This window comes from Dreissena polymorpha, chromosome 7 (assembly GCF_020536995.1).
Source record: "Dreissena polymorpha isolate Duluth1 chromosome 7, UMN_Dpol_1.0, whole genome shotgun sequence".
Lineage (NCBI taxonomy): Eukaryota > Metazoa > Mollusca > Bivalvia > Myida > Dreissenidae > Dreissena > Dreissena polymorpha.
Genome location: NC_068361.1, coordinates 104,551,531 through 104,572,462, shown reverse-complemented (window position 1 = coordinate 104,572,462; position 20,932 = coordinate 104,551,531). Strand labels below are relative to the sequence as shown.

The 20,932-nt window shown below is 34.7% G+C and overlaps 2 protein-coding genes across 2 annotated transcripts in view; one reads left to right on the top strand and one right to left on the bottom strand.

Moving 5' to 3' along the window:
- The window catches only part of LOC127837264 (uncharacterized), a 289,076-nt gene extending 278,501 nt beyond the window's left edge, over positions 1-10,575 (top strand). The window contains exon 2 of the mRNA XM_052364190.1: positions 9,580-10,575. The gene's annotated coding sequence lies outside the window, so the exon portion shown is untranslated. The remainder of the gene's footprint in view (positions 1-9,579) is intronic.
- The window catches only part of LOC127840004 (sodium-coupled monocarboxylate transporter 1-like), a 639,226-nt gene that overhangs the window by 421,404 nt on the left and 196,890 nt on the right, over positions 1-20,932 (bottom strand). The window lies entirely within an intron of this gene.

Here is a 20,932-nt window from a genome sequence, read left to right as displayed (position 1 = left end):
CACACAAGCATAAATCCACTTTATCCACTTCTACTTCTCGCCAACAATATAAAATGTTGTGACACGGGTTCTAAACGTTATTGTTCACAATGGTCAAAATTTTCAAGCGTTTCCAGGAATCGTTTTTTTTTTCCATAAATATCAACACTGCCATGCATTAATTGACGTTTATCATTAACCCCAGTCACATTAGAACGATAATAACACTTTTATTAATCTTTGTCTTTCAACATAGCAAATTGCGTTTTCTTTAAACGATACAATGTCGGCCATATTTGTTGCCTTTGTATTTAGCGGATCCTACATTTAGTATTTATAGAATATTCGTAGTTTTCAGCACATTCCCGGATAACATTTAGATTGACGGATATGTACGAAAGAAGGAGATATTGCACGAAGTTCATTAGAGTGTTAATACCTTAAAAATGTATCAGAAAAAATTCTTCGTACTGTCTCCGTAGACACTCGTATATTTTCGGCCTAGACCGTCAAGTGAGGAACTTATTCTCGCATGAATATGCAAACAATAATAAAAACTATGCCGTACCCAATGCTAGGAATTTTGCTTAAATAATATTTTTTTACACGTTTTATGACACTGTCATGTTATATAGTGATGTTCTGTATTCACAATTCGGGTTATTAAGAACTTCTTTGCAGGGACCTATTTGTTAGTATCGGTCCCTCTTCTTTGATTGCGCATGAATGACCGCCAAGTGGTAAATCGGACTTTTCCAAATTCATTTATTCGTGGTTGTTTTGGCAGCCAGCCAAGTCAGCTTATCTCAAAAAACGGTATTGAATACTATGGCCTAGGGGCTTCGCCCCAGGCCAAAAAAGGTTTCCGGACGTTTCACCCCCAAGACGTTTCCTCCCCTAGACGTTTCTCCCCCAAGACGTTTCCTCCCCAGACGTTTCTCCCCCACTTTGGTTTAAGTGCAGACGTTTCCCCCCCCAATAAATGTATGATTGTTTGGTTGAAATTTATTCTTGATTTATTATCAAAATAATTATTTTGTTTATGAAGTTTTCAATTAACTTTATTGATGAAGCAGCTTGTTTGATTATTTGTTTGGTTTAACTGTGAATGGAATGCATGTAAATCATTAATGTTGAGGAACTGTAGTTGTTTGTTGTTTTTAATCCAATTAATCCAATTAAATAGGGTCAATTGGTAAATTGATTAAATGGTTAAATCACATTTATATTAATTTCAAAACTGTTTTCCTTGTAACAGTTAAATATGATAAATAAATAAACTATATAATTGTCAACAATTTTATTTTTTTCATGCATTTATATGTATGTATATAATAAAATGATTGGATGTCACTGTGAAATACAACAGATGCATCTATGACTACCATAGTTTGGATTCAAAACCAATTATAGCACTGTGAATGCTATTTTCCTACTAAAGGCTTTTATAGATAAACATTTAGTACTAAAAAGAAACTATACTGTTGCTATATCGACCTTATGAAATGTTATGATTCAATATATTGAAACGGACTATGGTACAAGCTTATAAAGAGCGAAATAAACGGTAGATTGTTAAAAATTATTCGGTCTATGTATGATGAAGTGAAATTATGTGTAAGACATATGGGGACGTTGTCAGATTTCTTAAATTGCGAAGAGTTCACAGAAGATTTTTGAAACGAATACTGGGTGTCAAAATGAGTACCGCTAATTCAGCTGTGTACGGGGAACTAGGGCGATACCCATTATATATAAATTGCTATGTACGAATAATAAAATATTTCATAAAATTGTATACTGTTAAACAAACTAATTGTATATTATATATAACACCTTTTAATGTACTAGTTTGGTCACTTTCGCATTACTATGCATGTGCTTATTGCTTATTATATTGTCAGTTTTGTATATGTAACGATGAACTGTAAATGTTCGAGTTATATGAATAAACTATCTGTTCTGTTCTGTTCCATATATAAAACTATAAATTAAGTCAAATCAAATCTATTCATTAATAATATTTAATACAGTGATAAACTATTTAAAAACATTTTTTTGCATAATAATGTGCTAATCTCATCTTATCCCCCTGTCACCTAATCTCATCAATGCTGATTAAAGGGCCTGTATATTGCACCCATAATCTAGCTGTTATCTGTTGTACTACACTTGCTAATCTAATCAATGCTTGTTTATTGCACCCTAAGTGCCTAAAATCTTGTATAATGGTAGGTGTGGTTGTTATTTAATATTAGCCAAATGATGAAAATGCTGTCACATTTTTTTGGCTTCAAATTAAATTAATTTTTAAATTGGAAGGTAAATGGTATTAATAAAGATCTATGACACACTGATAGTTATTTATCAAAATTATTTTTGAGAACTACAATTCAATACTGGCTGTAATAAATTATAATTTTAATGTCATATAACAACTTTATTTACTCAAAATAAAAATAAAAATATGTTATAGTTATTATTCATTCTTAAAAATCATAACTTATGGCTTATCTTTATTATAACACTGCATTATGTGAATTGGGAATAAGACATCAATTTGGGAATAAATTGTGTTTTATCAAAAGTGCATAATATGCAGTTTTATATGTTGTATTTATCTAGTTTTACAAATTATAATTAAAACATATCGCCTACTGAATGTAATAAGTCATGTAACTGACATTTTATACATTTTTACTTTTTTCCATTTTTGTGTTTATTAAGGTGACATACATCAACTGATAAAATATTAAGTCAACCTTTTTGGTAAAATTAATGTTTTTATCCAATTTTCGAAATTGACATAACAAACGCATGTCATTTTCTGAATGTAAAAAGTAGCGTTAGTGACATTTTGTTAAATTTTCACGAGAAGCACAAAGATGTTTTATTAAAATAATAAACATTTTTCCGTATTCAAATTTTCTGATTATAATAGCATTATTTAAATTGATTTTACTTCAAAACTGGATTTTTTATTAATCAAAAAAAAAATCCTCATAAAATGAAACTGTGTCCATGCCGTGCAAAAATACACTTTAAATGAAAAAAATTCAATCACTGTTAATGAACAAGTAATGGAAAATATCTTATTAAACTTAAATTATAGATTTGTTTGTAGCAACATGAATTCATTAATTCAATAATAGTAATTCTTTACTTTGTAACATACCATTCCACTTAAAATGATCATCAAAAAAAAGGTGTTTGTTTACTCAATTGATTTATACAATAGTTATAATTGTTTAATTTGTAGCATACCATTCCACTTACAATGACCATCAATGACCATCAAAGAACATCAAAGGTGTGCTTTTACTCAATTGATTAATACAATAGTTATAATTATTTTAATTTGTAACATACTTTTCCATTTAAAATGACCATCAAAGAACATCAAAGCTTTGATTTGACTCAATTTTTCAAAGAGCTTAATTAATGCAAGAACAATTTAAGGCACTTATAAAATCAAGTATAATTAGATCTATTTAATTGTTAAATTTGTTAGAGGCTTCCCTAAACAACCATATAAAATCATTAATTAATATTTCAATTAGTCAGGACTCAACTAACATCATTTTTTTACACATAAAATGCACTCAATTAAAATACTAATACTTTATTTTCACTTTATTACAAATAACTGTTGCTAATATACATTTACATATTATGCAGACGTTTCACCCCCATTTTGGGGGTGAAACGTCTGGGGAGGAAACGTCTGGGGAGGAAACGTCTTGGGGGAGAAACGTCTGCCACCCCCAAAAAACGTGCTTTCTAAATGAATCATAGAGAAATTGATTAATATACATGATATATATATTTTAACAGGCTTTATCATAATTTAAGGCTTAACAGATTAATGAGTTGTTAGGTCTTATATATTTGATGTATGAATTATTTTTAACTCACGTGCGCAAAGCGCAGGGTGAGTTCTTGGGATCGCCTTTCATCGTGCGTCGTGCGATCCTTTGGTAACCACCTTTAATATTGTTAAATCTATCCGGCCAGCTTCATATGTACCTCATCAGAGCTGGAAACAAACATTTTATTGGCACTGATGGTCACTCATTTCCCTTTTGTCTAAAAAAATCACTAATGTCTGAAAAAAGTCTGAACTAGAGGTTCTCAATTTCACACGCTGGTTAACAGCAAAACTTTTAAGTTACGCACCACATCAGCTTGTTTCTCGAAAAATGGGTCATGTCTTCGTTTGTAAACAAAGTATCCTAACCAAAACAAAAGGTGAGCGAAAATGTGCAAGGTTTTATCCTTCGTGTAGTTATTCTGTTGAGAGTAACGGGAGACACAAGTTAATATGTGTTATTTGTTTGAATGCAGCCGCAACTCGCTTGTAACGAAAAGTTCCAACGCAAAATAGCACTCTGGATCAGCAGACGATTTATTTCATAAATCAATATGGAGGAGTCCGGAGATAGCCGATGTATCACGATTGATAACGCATACCACGTCGTACTCAGGCAAGTGTGCAGGTTACAATACACTAAATGATCGCTTCATGTAGGACACTAAATGATCGCTTCATGTAGGGCTGTACTCTCTAAAAAAATATCATAGTTGACAGGAAGGCATGTTTTACACTTTTTACCATTATTCGGGTGTTATCTTGCGGAGATAATGGTAGGGCATGAATAGGTGTTCACTACTGAATCCCTGAAATATGATACACTTGAAGACTATAGTAAACCATTGCACTAGAAAAGGTTACATTCCACTAAGAAACGGCCGAAAAAAAAGTTGCAAAAACAGTCGATTTTGATTTGTGTCAAGTTCTTTCTTGCATTGTACATGACATATCTTTTTTATTGCATAAATCGATTCCGCTTAGAATGGCCTTTAAGAAAAGGTATGGTTATGGGGGTCTCTATGTGCAAAATGTTGCATTTATTTTCGCTCAAAGTTGTCGCTTTTACATTGAATTATATAGGAAAACTATTTAGTGTATTATGACCTAAACGCAAAACCAGGCCTAGTCACAAAGGAGCTGTATTTACAGAAAATCATCATTTTTTTTAGTGGGATATGACGCGTTTTGGCAAATTTCACGGAATAAATGCGTTTGTTTCACGAATTTAAGGAACATCGTGAGTTTTTAAGAAAAAAAAAAACGTTTTCAGAGGAAAATAAGAAAAAGAACGTACAAAAACTCGTCTTGAGCATCTCAAATCGCAACATTTTGTGCTGAAAGAGCTCATGAACACGTTTTAATAGTTGTTCACTTCTTTTTCTACATAGCTTGTAACAATATTCCAGTATTTTGACCGCTTGTAATTATTTAGGGTAATCGTTTTACGCCTGAACTCCCGTTATAAATCAAAGCTCCGAACGCGAAAGCCACATGGCTTATCAGGCGTTATAATAAAATGCATTTTCAAGCATTTCTACGTGAAAGATCGGTCTGAAAATTGGCATGCACATAGAAAATAGGTTTATAAGTATCGAGAAGTGCTTATTTTCCGCGATGTTAACAGTGAACGTTGTCTCATAGGTTACAATACACTAAATGATCGCTTCATGTAGGGCTGTACTCTCTAAAAAAATATCATAGTTGACAGGAAGGCATGTTTTACACTTTTTACCATTATTCGGGTGTTATCTTGCGGAGATAATGGTAGGGCATGAATAGGTGTTCACTACTGAATCCCTGAAATATGATACACTTGAAGACTATAGTAAACCATTGCACTAGAAAAGGTTACATTCCACTAAGAAACGGCCGAAAAAAAAAGTTGCAAAAACAGTCGATTTTGGTTTGTGTCAAGTTCTTTCTTGCATTGTACATGACATATCTTTTTTATTGCATAAATCGATTCCGCTTAGAATGGCCTTTAAGAAAAGGTATGGTTATGGGGGTCTCTATGTGCAAAATGTTGCATTTATTTTCGCTCAAAGTTGTCGCTTTTACATTGAATTATATAGGAAAACTATTTAGTGTATTATGACCTGCACACGCTTGGTATTTTTCCTACTTTCGATTTAGACTACAAATAGGCGATTTTGTTTCAATGAGCGTGCATTTTTGAATGAGACAGTCGCACTAGAGGAATATGTGTATTGCAGAGACTGTTAAGAACCACTGTGTGAAAAGATTTAAGTTATTCTTAAGAATAATAAGAACACAACGTATAGCTGTAATAGCGTGTGGATTGTGATGTGCAAACATGCGCATAACATAGTATGTACTTATTATATCAGGGGAACTAGCAGCTATCAAAATGTAGTTACATTTGTTCTGTAACACAGTAAGTGTCCCAGTCGATCGATATACTGGTGTGTATGCACATGCCAGGTATTTGTTCCTACTTTCGATTTAGCATATAAATACGGAGGTGAATCTGTTAGACTTTGCACAAAAATGTCTGTCAAACAGTACTTATGCGGTCCGTGTTTGGAGGAGAAAGGCGAAATAGAAGGCGTTGTGTATTGTAAAGAATGTGAGGAACCACTTTGTGGACATTGTAAACATGATCATTTAAGGATAAAGGCTTTAAAACTCCACAAGTTGTGTGACCTTTCGGATGTGCCTCCTCAGGAGATACAAGAACTTCTGAAGAGATTGATTGCATGCCCAAATCACGAAACAGAAAGGGCGGTTCTTCTTTGTAAAGACCACGATGTAACATGCTGTAATACGTGTGCTTTGGCTGAGCACAGAAAGTGCGAGACACTAAAGGTACTGGCTGATTTCTTGCATGAAATAAAAGTGGATTGTATCGGATTGAAGACAGTATTGCATGACTTGCACCAGCAAGGCGAGAGTCTTTTGGAACATGAACGCACACATGAAGAATTGGTATCTGAAATAGAAAAAAAAGCGTTGTCATCACTACAAACTATTAAACAGAAACTCTTAGACATATACGCGCAATTTGAGAATGAAGTGCTATCATCTATTGCTGATAAGAAGAAAGTTATAGGAGAAAAAATGAAAACAAACAACGAAAAGGCACGTCAGTTTTTGAATGACATTGAACAGCAGTCAACTTATATTGAACAAGTTGAGAAATTTGGAACGAATGAACACGTTGTTCTCCTGCAGCGCCAGCTTGAAAAGAATTCGGTATGTCGATTGAAATCAACCGTAGGTGAATTGGAGAAAAGTAGAAGCAAATCTAGCTTTAAATGTGTTGAGGATACCTCTTTTGATCGTTTACTGTTAGAGGTTAAGAATTCCTTGCGAATAGAAGACTGCACTTGTGATGTTAGTGAGACAGGATCCGATACTGATATTAGTCATTATAAGCCATATACGAAGCGAATTCCACAGCTTCAATCTACTAAAGATTTAAGTGTTATACCCCTGTTTGACAAGAAAAAACGTCCCGAACCGCGTTCATGTATATGGATAGATAAGTACATCGTGATATCTTTACACGAAGTAAATGCGTTACTAGTGATTGAGGAAGATAGTGATTTTGTATTATCAAAATTCAATTGTGACGTTATGCCTTGGTCAGTTACTAAGACAGGTCCAATGGACATGGTTATTACTTTGCCACATGCTTGCAAAATTGCATTTTCACAACTACGTTATGGAAATGTGCACATGATTACAAAACTGAAAACAAGAATCCCGTATTACGATGTTACTAGAAATGACGCACTAAACCAGTACATCTGTATGTCAAATAAGCAGATCGATATTCTTAATAATAACGGAACGTTGCTTCGTGAGATCAATTTAAGCTCTGAGTGTGCACTATCGACATTAAGTTTTTGTAATTTTAATGCGCATAATCGTGTGTTAATAATTTCAAATGGTTTGAAGGAACCATTAATGGTATTGAACTTAAATGGACAGAAAGTATTTGAATATAAGGACGAATATAAAGATCTAATTGGCCCACGTCAAATTGCCGTTGATCCTTGTGGAAATGTGTATTTGACAACCTATTGTCTTAGCATACGTCAAATCAGTCCTTGTGGAAAACATATCAGGTATCTCCCTTTAGAGAAAGAAGCGAAATATCCGTTTGGGTTATGTTTCAATAACACGTTTGATAAAATTGCTATGAGTGGTGGACATGAACCCGTAAATCCATATCTGCGAGTGTATAGATTCACGTGATCAATGTCATGGCTTATACCTACGATTAACATTCGGATTATTAAATACAAATCTTAACTTATTTATGCCTAGTGGACTCTCCCATTCTTCTACATTGGATCAATTTATTTCCAAAATTAGGGATGTCTAGTATATTTATATATATATTTAGTATAATTCTTACTGAAATTCCTTTAAGCAAACCCTGATGAGACGCCGCATAATGCCAATGCCTTTTTCTAGACGCTAGGCATAAATGGGTTAATACAAACACAATATTCCAAACCCATAAACGACTGTAAATTAAAATGCGAACGTGTTTGGAAATGTGCGTTTCAATGTATCTGAATTAGTAAATGTATTTCATTTATATGAATTATATTACAATTCGAGCTTTTTCACGAGTATGGAATTCTGTTTTGTATGTTTGATATGTTACTACACGTTTTTCATAAGCGTACATTCAGGTTATTTATAAACATTAATATCAAATTCTAAAAACTAGTTAATATGAAAGTTTGAATAAATGTTTGTTCATTTTCTCATGGACAAACATTAACAGTTTTATATTCACAGAAATGTGTACTTCTTGTTGCCAGTCATTCAATATCTCAACATAAAAAATGACATTGAGATAGCTAACATTTTCACGCACAATTATCAGATTTTAAGTATGTAGCGGGGTGTAAGCTTCAACAAATGTTTCATTATTCAGCATGTCATGTACTGTTATTTATATTCATTTAGTGTTAATTTGCATATGAAGTATATATATATAGCTTTACACAAAGTAAATGCGTTGCTAGTGATTGAGGAAGATAGTATTTTTGTATTATCAAAATTCATTTGTGACGTTACTCCTTGGTCAGTTTCTCAGACAGGTCCGACGGACATGGTGATTTCTTTACCATTTGCAAGCAAAATTGCATTTGCACAACTACGTTATGGAAATGTGCACGTTATAACAGAACTGAAAACAAGAATACCGTATGACGATGTTACTAGAAATGTCCCACTCAACCAGTACATCTGTATGTCAAATAGCACGGCGCAGATCGATATTCTTAATAATAACGGAACGTTGCTTCGTGAGATCAATATAAGCTTAGACATGAAAGAGTGTGCACTATCGCCATTAAGTTTTTGTAATTTTAATGCGCATAATCGTGTGTTAATAATTTCGAATGGTTTGAAGAAAACATTAATGGCATTGAAATTAAATGGAAGGAAAGTTTTTGAAAAAAAGCACCAAGATCTATTTTGCCCACGTCAAATCGCCGTGGATCCTTGTGGTAATGTGTATGTGACATACTATCGTCTTACCATACACCAAATCAGTCCTATTGGACAACATTTCATGACTCTCCCTTTAGGGAAAGAAACAGACTATCCGTTTGGTATATGTTTCAATAACACGTTTGATAAAATAGCTTTGAGTGGTGGAAATGACCTCGATCCATATCTGAGAGTTTATATATTACTTGATCAATGTCATGGCTTATATCTATAATTAACATTCAAATAGAAAGGTTAGTCAAACCCCACGATATTTCGAACGCATAAACCCATGTACCTTATAATGTATACGTGCTTTGCAATGTGCATTTTAATGTATTGGAATAAGTTAATATATTTCGTTCATTTGAATAATATATTGAATATATAATATTTGAATAACAATTGCAAGCTGTTGCACCAGTTTGAGATTCTGTTTTATAGTCTTAGTGAATTGATAATGAATTGCAGCATACGTAAATAATGTTATTTTTGTGTGTTCAGACCTTTGCCTGCATTCTTTTGCGATATGTTCTGATAAAAGTAATTATATATTCTAGTAAGGGACAACAACATACTAGTATCTGTATTGAGTTTTGTTCGTATATATGTTTGGTATGTTACTTCACGTATTACATAAGCGTACATTCAGGTTATTTATACAAATTAATTTCAAATACTAAAAACTAGTTAATATGAACGTTTGAATAAATGTTTGTTTATTTTCTCATAGCCAAACATTTAACCTGTTCTATATTCACAGATATGTGTACTTCTTGTTGTCAGTCTTCCAATATCTCAACATGATAAATGACATTGAGATAGCTAACATTTTCACGCACAATTATCTGGCCCCGTGTTCACAAAACGATTTTGCAATCGAATATCAATTTAAATCGACATCGATTTTCATTTTTGCCTATCAACCACAATGAAATTCCATTTTCAATGACAAACGAAATCGATTTTCGATTGCAAAAACTGTTTTGTAAACACGGGACCAGATTTTAAGTATATAGCGGTGTAAGCTTCACCAATTGTTTCATTATTAAGCATGTATGTACTGTTATTTATATTCATTTAGTGTTAATTTGCATATGAAATATATTTCAGTATTGTTCATTGGTTATTGAAAACCTCATTTAAACTATAATGTGTATGTTGTATTTCCTACGTGTAGTAATTCATTCACTATCTCAAGCTGGTGTATAAACTTGAGTTACCTAACATTTTCACGCACAATTATCAAATTTCAAGAATGAAGCGGTGTAAGCTTCAACAATTGTTTTATGATTCAGCATGCCATGTATTGTTATTTATGTTCATTTAGTGTATATTTGCATATGACATATATTTCAGTGATGTTGATTCGTTATTTTAAAAAATCTCATTTAAACTGGTATCTGTATCTTGTATTTTCGTTATCGTCAATTTTCTTAACAAGCCATTTTATGCTACATGCAAGTCGTTTAACTGTTAACTCTAAATTCTGTACTGCAAGTGTAATACAAACATGGGGAATAGTTTAGGGAACTAACGTGGAAATAAAAGCTTAGACTGAAACTAAGTCAGTTATATGCATGTTGTATGTGTTCAATAAATCTATGTTTATGTAACCTGAGATGAGTGAGTTATTTTATGTGAATTTTTTATTTTGTGTTCATGTGACTTCATTTGGGTTCTCTTAAGTATTACGTCATACATTCGACAAAAACAACTCTTTGTCCGTACACGATATAGTTATTAAGAACTGCTTCTATTTTTAAAAAGGAATCTCCAATCATTCCCAAAATATGTACAGGAAAATAGACCTTTTCAAGGCCATTTGTATGTGATCTGTTCACATTTTTTGGATGTTATTTAAACAAAAGTAAAACAAATTATTTTTTCTGATGATTCAGGTCTTTTTTTAAATCAAGTTGATAAGCCGACACAACAGAAAATAATACTAACAAATTGAAAATTGAATTGGATAAGCCAGTGTATCAACTTAAACAGAAAATCACAATGAAAATTAAAAATGAATTTGATAAGCCGGCATAACAGAAAATATTTTTTATTTTTTTATTTATTTTTGATAAGCCAGCATATCATTTAGTGTGGACCATTTATGCATAAAGAAAATGCATTAGTTAAGCCGGCATATCATTTCTTTTGGACTATTAACACATAAAAAGCACATCAATTTGATAAGCTGGCGTATCATTACAACAAGGAACTAAACAGTCACAGTTTATGTCAATTTGATAAGCCAGTGTATCATTTCATAAGTGCCATTTAGAAATAAAATAGCAATTCAAGTTGATAAGCTGGCGTATCATTACTACAACTAACTAAAAGTCACATTTAAAGTCAATTTGATAAGCCAGCGTATCATTTCTTATGTACCATTTACACATAAAAAAGCAATTCAATTTGATACGCTGGCGTCTCAAATTTTATGTACCATTTACACATAAAAAAGCACTTCAATTTGATAAGCCAGTGTATCATTTCTCATGTACCATTTACACATAAAAAAGCAATTCAATTTGATAAGCCGGCGTATCATTTCTTATGTACCATTTACACATAAAAAAGCAATTCAATTTGATAAGCCGGCGTATCATTTCTTATGTACCATTTACACATAAACAAGAGGGCCAAGATGGCCCTAGTTCGCTCACCTGAGAGGAGTCGGTTCATTCAATCTTTACCAAATGTCAAACTTGACCTACATATTGTCCAGACAAACATCCTGGTCAAGTTTCATTATTATTTCATCTGTGAGTCATGATCAATGTACCTATGAAGTTTCATGATCCTAGGCGTAAGCAATCTTGAGTTATCATCCGGAAATCATTTTTCTAAGTTGAGTCACCGTGACCTTGACAGCCATTGTGTGAATACGTTTTATTGGCACTGTGACCTTGACCTTTGACCTGATAATCAATAGGGGTCATCTGTGAGTCATGATCAATATACCTATGAAGTTTCATGAACCTAGGAATAAGCCTTCTTGAATTATCATCCAGAAACCATTTTACTATTTCAGGTCACCGTGACCTTGACCTTTGACCTAGTGACCTGAAAATCAAAAGGGGTCATCTGCGAGTCATGATCATTGTACCTATGAAGTTTCACGATCCTAGGCATAAGCGTTCTTGAGTTATCATCCAAAAACCATTTTACTATTTCAAGTCACCGTGACCTTGACCTTTGACGTAGTGCCCTGAAAATCAATAGGGATCATCTTCGAGTCATGATCAATGTACCTATAAAGTTTCATGATTCTAGGCATACGCGTTCTTGAGTTATCATCTGGAAACCATTTTACTATTTCGGGTCACCGTGACCTTGACCTTTGACCTAGTGACCAGAAAATCAATAGGAGTCATCTACGAGTCATGATCAATGTACCTATGAAGTTTCATGATCCTAGGCCTAAGCGTTCTTGAGTTATCATCCGGAAACCATTTTACTATGTTGGGTCATCGCGACCTTGACCTTTGACCTAGTGACCTGAAAATCAACAGGGGTCATCTACGAGTTATGATCAATGTAGCTATGAAGTTTCATGATCCTAGGCCTAAGCGTTCTTGAGTTATCATCCAGAAACCATTTTACTATTTCAGGTCACCGTGACCTTGACCTTTGACCTAGTGACCTGAAAATCAAAAGGGGTCATCTACGAGTTATGATCATTGTACCTATGAAGTTTCATAATCCTAGGCCTAAGCGTTCTTGAGTTATCATCTGGAAACCATTTAACTTTTTCGGGTCATCGTGACCTTGACCTTTGACCTAGTCACCTGAAAATCAATAGGGGTCATTTTCGAGACATAATCAATGTACCTATGAAGTTTCATGATCCTAGGCATAAGCGTTCTTGAGTTATCATCCAGAAACCATTTTACTATTTCAGGTCTCCGTGACCTTGACCTTTGACCTAATGACCTGAAAATCAATAGGGGTCATCTGCGAATTATGATCATTGTACCTATGAAGTTTCATAATCCTAGGCATAAGCCTTCTTGACTTATCATCCAGAAACCATTTTACTATTTCAGGTCACCGTGACCTTGACCTTTGACCTAGTGACCTGAAAATCATTAAGGTCATCTTCGAGTCATGATCAATGTACCTATGAAGTATCTTGATCCTAGGCATAAGCGTTCTTGAGTTATCATCTGGAAACCATTTTACTTTTTCGGGTCATCGTGACCTTGACCTTTGACCTAGTGATCTGAAAATCAATAGTGGTCATCTACGAGTCATGATCAATGTACCTATGAAGTTTCATGATCCTGTGCCTAAGCGTTCTTGAAATATCATCCGGAAACCATTTTACTATTTCGAGTCATGACCTTGACCTCTGACCTAGTGACCTGAATATCAATAGGGGTCATCTGCTAGTCATGATCAATGTATCTATGAAGTTTCATTATCCTAGGCCTAAGCATTCTTGAGTTAATCGGCAACCATTTTACTATTTCGGGTCATCGTGACCTTGACCTTTGGCCTAGTGAACTGAAAATCAATAGGGGTTATCTGCGAGTCATGATCAATGTATCTATGAAGTTTCATGATCCTAGGCATAAGTGTTCTTGAGTTATCATCTAGAAAACATTTTACTGCTTTGGGTCACCGTGACCTTTGACCTAGTGACCTGAATATCAATAGGGGTCATCTGCGAGTCATGATCAATGTATCTATGAGGTTTCATGATCCTAGGCATAAGCGTTCTTGAGTTATCATCTGGAAACCATTTTACTATTTCGGGTCATCGTGACATTGACCTTTGACCTACTGATCTGAAAATCAATAGGGGTAATCTGCGAGTCATGATCAATGTACCTATGAAGTTTCATGATCCTTGGCATAAGCGCTCTTGAGTTATCATCCGAAAACCATCTGGTGGATGGACGGACCGACATGAGCAAAACAATATACCCCCTCTTCTTCGAAAGGGGGGGGGGCATAATGAGAAAACTGCCCCCCTCCCCTGGCAGCCATGTTATTCAACTGACCGGAACCATTTTTGAACTCAACTCTCGTATCAAGGAAACAAATGTTCTGAGCAAATTTCATGAAAATTGGGCCAAAAATGTCACTTTTACTGTGTTCACATGTTTTCACTATATACATATAAAGAAAAATGCCTCCCCACCGGCGGTCATGTTTTTTCACCGATCCCAACCATTTCCAAACTCGTCCTAGATATCAATAAAACCAATCTTTTGACCATCTTTCATAATGATTTGGCACAAATTGTGACTTCTATAGTGTTTACAAGGTTTCTCTAAAGCCAAATAGGGAAAACTGCCACTATATACATATAGAGAAAAATGCCCCGCCCACTGGCGGCCATGTTTTTTCACCAATCTCGACTATTTTCAACCTCGTCCGAGACATCAATTGAACTAATGTTTTGACCAACTTTCATGATGATTGGACACAAATTGTGACTTCTAGAGTGTTTACAAGGTTTCTCTTTAGCCAAATAAAGAGAACTGCCGCGCTCACTGGTGGCCATGTTTTTCAACGGATTGGAACCACTTTTGAACTCAACCAAGATATCATTAAGACAAACATTTTGACAAAGTTACATGAAGATTGGGCATGGAATGTGACTTCTACAGTGTTTACAAGGTTTTTCTTTTTTTTGACCTTGTGACCTATTTTTTGACCCTGCATGACCCAGTTTCGAACTTGATCGAGATATCATTGCGAAAAATCTTCTGACCAAGTTTCATGAAGATCCGACATGAAATATGGCCTCTAGAGTGTTTACAAACCAAATGTGGACGACGGACGGACGAAATACGGACAAAGACCGGTCACAAAAGCTCACCTGAGCAATCAGGTGAGCTAAAAAATGTTAATTAATTTGTATAATCTTTGAGCTAATACAAAATTATGATTTTGCAAATAATGCAAATTAAATTTGCAATACACAATGCATTGAAATGTAACGTTTGTAAAGATACAAACATGATAACTATAGGGCTATTATTGACTGAGCCTTTCAAAAAGAGCCACGACATTTGTTGATCAATGTTTGTTGTTTGATAGTGGTAACAAAAATCACTAAAATTGTATTGTCTTTGTGCTCATTCAAAATCATGAATTTGCGAATAATACAAATAAAAATTGCAACACACAATGCATTGAAATGTAACGTTTGCAGAGCTCCAGATAAAGGCCATACAGCCGTAAATACGCCTTTTCCATAAAGATTTAAGCTTATATTTTTATAAACTGGACGTACAATTACGGCATTAATATCCATTTTACAGATTTACGAAAAATATCTGGCCGTACCGATACATCTGCGTCAGCGCGGCGTGATTTGTTGGTCCCTAACCTAACAACGCTTTTCGTTAATTTAAAATACCGAAAAGTTGTAGACTGGGTTCATATATTATTGTCTATTCTGTCGCGTGATTTCCTGTAACTTGTAAATCCGTCAAAACCAATATGTCTGCGCGCAATGGAATGCCGGCTTAACCAAAAGCGGTTCAAAACAACACTTTGTTGTCATATAATGACTACATACGGTGTTGTCTAACCATCCTGACATCAAATCTGTAAACCCAGAAAATGACATTGTCGCCCCGATATTAAACGATTTGATTGCATCGGTGGCTTAAAACGTTAGAAAACACAATGGGAAACGAATGAGACAGTGAAATAAGTTTTCATTTACATAGCTTTCTAGTTGGCTTGTGTTTTCTTGTCAAGAAAAATGAAGAAATAGTATTAGTCATTAGTTTTAATGTGTAGTTGTATTTGCATCATAATTAAGAATGGAAAACCTAATACAGTAATTGTTTAAGAAGCTACATATATTTATTATAATTGCTGCTAATGTTTCTGTAAAGTCAGTTATACCAGGGCTCAACATTAACCTAAAAACTAACTTGCCCTTCCGGGGAAGTACTTAGAAAATCTACTTGCCCTGAACGTTTAGCCACTTGCACAAACATGAACTATCTCATTTACTGTAAACCTAATATTTTTTAATAAAGATCAAAATGATACACCACAAAACCTTTTTTTACTTTTGCACACTTTACAAAATGATTACAGCAATTAAAGTCTAATTAAAGTCTAAATTTAATGCTCTTTGTTCTTTTTTGCACTTGCAAGGGTGGACAACTAGATTATAAAATAACTTGCCCAGACCCAACTTTCACTTGCCAGGGGCAATAGGACAACTGTTAATGTTGAGCCCTGTATACACCCTTCAATATCCAAGAACACGGGTAGTACAGTACTACCTGTATTTTTGGATATGGTAGTACAGGCACTAATTGATTTTAAGCGTTACTCCTTTTCTTTCTGCCAGTGGCAGTACCGTTACTAATTTCACAAAACTTTATCTGGAGCTCTGCATTTGTAAAGATACCTCCAAGATTAATATAGAGATAGTATTGACTGAGCCTTTCGAAAAAAGCTGCGACATATGTTGATAACACTGATAGTGATTACAAAATAAAACAAGAGCACTGCCTTGCGGGTGCAGACCGCTCATCTATATTCTTTTTAATGGTGAAGGGACTCTCAATTTCATCACAAAGGAGGGAGGGGTGGAGTGAAGAGGGGTGTATAGTGTGGGGTGGGGGTGTGGACATTTATTACATTATCTTCCAAAAATGCGAAAAAAAAGCAAAAAACAAAAAAACAAGATGCGTTTGTGAATAACAATGTCCCCTTATATGACGTTTGACTTTGAAGGATGACCTTGACCTTGTGAAGGATGACCTTGACCTTGACCTTTCACCACTCAAAATGTGCAACTCCATGAGATACACATGCATGCCAAATATCAAGTTGCTATATTCAATATTGCAAAAGTATTCATAAAATAAGCGATTTGGGCCAAATATGTTTGACCTCTGACCTTGGAGGATGACCTTGACCTTTCACCACTCATAATGTGCAGCTCCATAAGATGCATGTGCATTCCAAATATCAAGTTGCTATCTTCAATATTGCAAAAGTATTTATAAAATAAGCGATTTTGGCCACATATATTTGACCTCTGACCTTGAAGGATGACCTTGACCTTGACCTTTCACCACTCAAAATGTGCAGCTCCATAAGATACACATGCATGCCAAATATCAAGTTGCTATCTTCAATATTACAAAAGTATTCATAAAATGAGCGATTTTGGCCATATATATTTGACCTCTGACCTTGAAGGATGACCTTGACCTTTCACCACTCAAATTGTGCAGCTTCATGAGATACACATGCATGCCAAATATGAAGTTGCTATCTTCAATATAGCAAAAGTTATTGCAAAATGGTAAAGTTTGCGCAAACAGACAGACCAACAGACAGACCAACAGACAGACCAACAGACAGGGCAAAAACAATATGTCCCCCACTACTATAGTGGGGGACATAAAAATTCGGGGGGGGTGGGGGGGGGGAGGGTGGGAGGGGATTCTTGGGTGCGAAGGTTGGACGGTATTTCAAAAATAAAATAATAATAATAAATATTTGTGTTTTTAACCGTTTCAAAAAAAAAAAAATTGGGGGGGTTTGGGGGAGGGTATAGTGTGGGGGTGTGGTGGTCATTTGTTAGATGATCTTAAAAAAAAATAAGGGGGGATTCGGGGGGGAGGACACGGGGGATGGTTTGGGTGGAGTCTATTGGGGTATGTCAGGTAAGAGTAGTTTTGTCAAAGTATCAATCAAATCTAATCATAAATAAAGAAGTTATGGCAATTTTAGCAAAATTTAATAATTTGACCTTGAGAGTCAAGGTCATTCAAAGGTCAAGGTGAAATTCAACTTGCTAGGTACAGTAACCTCATGATAGCATGAAAGTATTTGAAGTTTGAAAGCAATAGCCTTGATACTTTAGAAGTAAAGTGGATCGAAACACTTAATTTAACCATATATTCAAAGTTACTAAGTCAAACAAGGGCCATGATTCCGTAAAAATGACAACCAGAGTTATGCAACTTGTCCTTTTACTGTACCCTTATGATAGTTTGCGAGTGTTCCAAGTATGAAAGCAATATCTATGATACTTTAGGGGTAAAGTGGACCAAAACACAAAACTTAACCAAATTTTCAATTTTCTAAGTATAAAGGGCCCATAATTCCGTCCAAATGCCAGTCAGAGTTACATAACTTTGCCTGCACAGTCCCGTTATGATAGATAATAAGTGTTGCAAGTATGACAGGTTTTTTCCGCCGCTGCCTTGAATTTTTTTTTAAACTGTAAAATATGTTAATTATAATTTAAGACTTTCCTTTTTTTCCACAAAATCCGGCGCTTTGCGCGATTTTTTTCACCTCAAAAAAGGCCAGGCCTTTTCCACAAATTCAGATGAAAAAACCTGCACTTTTCACACATGTTCATAATATTTTGTACAATTTTAATAATAAGTTATCAAAATAGTCGTTTTTTACCAGTTAACGGCTTCTTTGAAACATAAGAAACACTATTTACATGCGATATTTTTTCCCAATTGAGCCAATTTTGCGATTATTTTTTTTTCCCAAAATGGGGGTTTTCACGACGCGAAATTCCCAAAATTCCAGTGTGGCGTTTTCCCAAAATGGAGCGGAAAAAGCCTGTATGAAAGCAATAGCTTTGATACTGTAGGAATAAAATGGACCTAAACACAAAACTTAACCAAAATTTTCAATTTTCTAAGTATAAAAAGGGCACATAATTCTGTCAAAATGCACGCCAGAGTTATCTTACTTTGCCTGCCCAGTCCCCTAATGATAGTAAGTAAGTGTACCAAGTTTGAATGCAATAGCATTGATACTTTCTGAGAAAAGTGGACCTAAACGCAAAACTTAACCGGACGCCGACACCGACGCCAACGCCAACGCCGACACCAAGGTGATGACAATAGCTCATACTTTTTTTTCAAAAAATAGATGAGCTAAAAATGACTAAAATTCTATTATCTTTGAGCTATTAGAATAATAAATTTGCAAATAATGTAAAACTAAGTTTTCACCACACAATGCATTGCAATGTAACGTTTGTAAGAATACCAACATGAATAGTATAGAGTTTTATTTGACCAAGCCTTTTGAAAAAGCCACAACATATGTTTATCGGATTATGGAAGTGTTAACAATGATACGCATAATTTGGTGAAACTACCCATTGTTGTTTTTATTTGTAAATACAAAGCATAGTCGTAAACAAATAAAACAATAAGATGTCTCAAATTCAACAAACCTTTGCAATGAATACTTCTTTGTTGGCAACACTTGGTTAATTTGTAATCTTAATCTGACCAGATCGCTTTGACACGGTCTCTCTGTCAAAATGGCGGCTGTGAAAATTTGCATCGTCGCGCAAAGTCTCGTTGGGTCGCAAGTCTCGTTTCCCTTTTGCGTAACAACACGTTAGCTTGTTCTTCGGTTCATTGAGTAGCGAATCCCTTTGTTTGTATAGGTCCCTGAAAAGAAACACTAAAGGTTCATTGCTGATTAAACATCAGTGTTCATTCTGGGCCACAGCCATAAATTTAGTGGGTCATTTAAAGATTATGTAGGGGCCACCTGATTGCAGGATGTATGATAACTACCAGCTGCATGTCTATTTAGTTGCAATAATTCAACTCTCAGCTTAGGCTGAGAGTTGCAATGCGCTCTCTCTTGTCCATGGGTGCAAAATGTTATCAACAATTCAAAGGTTAATGAACACTGAAACTGCAAGAGCTTATTAAAATTTACCTATCTAAACCATAAACTCATCCAAATGGTATCATTAAAGCAAGATATAATTGATTTTATTGACTAAATGTTTTGTTTTGTATGCTGTATCCGCCATATTGGAAAATTGACCCAATATAGGTCAGGTCGCATTACACCAATATGTTGTACGTCGCGTTATGTGTTGGAGCCAAAAAGTCAATAATGATGTGGTATTCGATACAGAATACACTGTTCCAATTTTAAACATAACAATGTCAGCGAGAAAAGTGTGTTGAAACATTGTCGAGTTTTTATCGGATGCATGCAAAGGATAACATCTGTAGGTTTCCATTCAGGTAAATTTAACATGGTTATGAAGTTTATTCATCATTTTCCTCATTTTGTCTCGAACGACGTCTGTAACTATGTTTAGTGAAGCCCACCTGCCCATTATACTCACGAGATGCGTGAGGCAGTATGAGATAGATAGATAGAAATTATTTAGATTGCGCCCATTAATATTTCGATGCGGGAATCCCGCAATGGCGCTGCCCAGAATGAACACTGTAAACATCCAAGAATTTCGGAATGCTAACGGTAAACTTCTACACAACTCACTCCTGTCAAATCCAACGTTCAAAATGGTGACGACTTTGATCAATACATCATCGCCTGTATCAGCCAATGGGAATGGCGAAATCCAAGCACATGCTCAACTAACTGACAGGTGTACAAAGATATCAATATATTTCTGAGCGAGTCATATTAAGAATTGAATATAAAACAATAACGGTCTACATGTAAACAATACAATGTACAACAAAATTTAATCCCATGTAAACAAAGTTCCTAACAAAAACAAGGTTAAAAAACACTGTTCTATAAGGTTTATAAGCAGTCGAAAAAAAATCATAGAGGTAAACCTACAATGAAGTGTTAATG